This window comes from Brienomyrus brachyistius, chromosome 8 (assembly GCF_023856365.1).
Source record: "Brienomyrus brachyistius isolate T26 chromosome 8, BBRACH_0.4, whole genome shotgun sequence".
Lineage (NCBI taxonomy): Eukaryota > Metazoa > Chordata > Actinopteri > Osteoglossiformes > Mormyridae > Brienomyrus > Brienomyrus brachyistius.
In genome coordinates, this window is record NC_064540.1 from 20,121,974 (window position 1) to 20,122,408 (window position 435).

General features: G+C 34.7%; 1 protein-coding gene across 1 annotated transcript in view; it reads left to right on the forward strand.

The window, feature by feature from the left end:
• Positions 1 to 97, forward strand: part of LOC125747630 (protein BTG2-like) — a 2,383-nt gene extending 2,286 nt beyond the window's left edge. Inside the window, exon 2 of the mRNA XM_049023041.1 lies at positions 1 to 97. This exon is cut by the window's left edge and continues 1,273 nt beyond it. The gene's annotated coding sequence lies outside the window, so the exon portion shown is untranslated.
• The last annotated feature ends 338 nt before the right edge of the window (positions 98 to 435 follow it).

Consider the following 435-nt stretch of genomic DNA (forward strand, 5'->3'; position numbering starts at 1 on the left):
TGTACATTTGTTTTGTGGGTGCGTACATGTACAGAGTGTACAGTTTTGTACTTGACAAATTTAATTTTAAGACAATAAAACTTTATGATCAAAATCATCGACCTTGTGCTAGTTAAGTTCATCCTGTTATATGCATCGATACTGACCTGCATGTACTGGTCATTACTCACTTTATATTTGCGGTTTATGGCATGTTCCTGCAGGCCCCTGTATGTCCCTCAGCTACACTTTACAGTAGCCCAATAAAGGTATTTGTCAAGACTTTTCTTAAAATATTAGAAACTTTGATCCATATTTATTGCGAAAGAAACTTAATTGACCCTCGGGAAGTTCTTGTGGAGGAAAAAAACAGGTTACTATGGCAACTAAAATATAACATGATGTAAAAAATACATTTGCTGACAACCACAGTCACAATGTGTAAATGTCATTAAA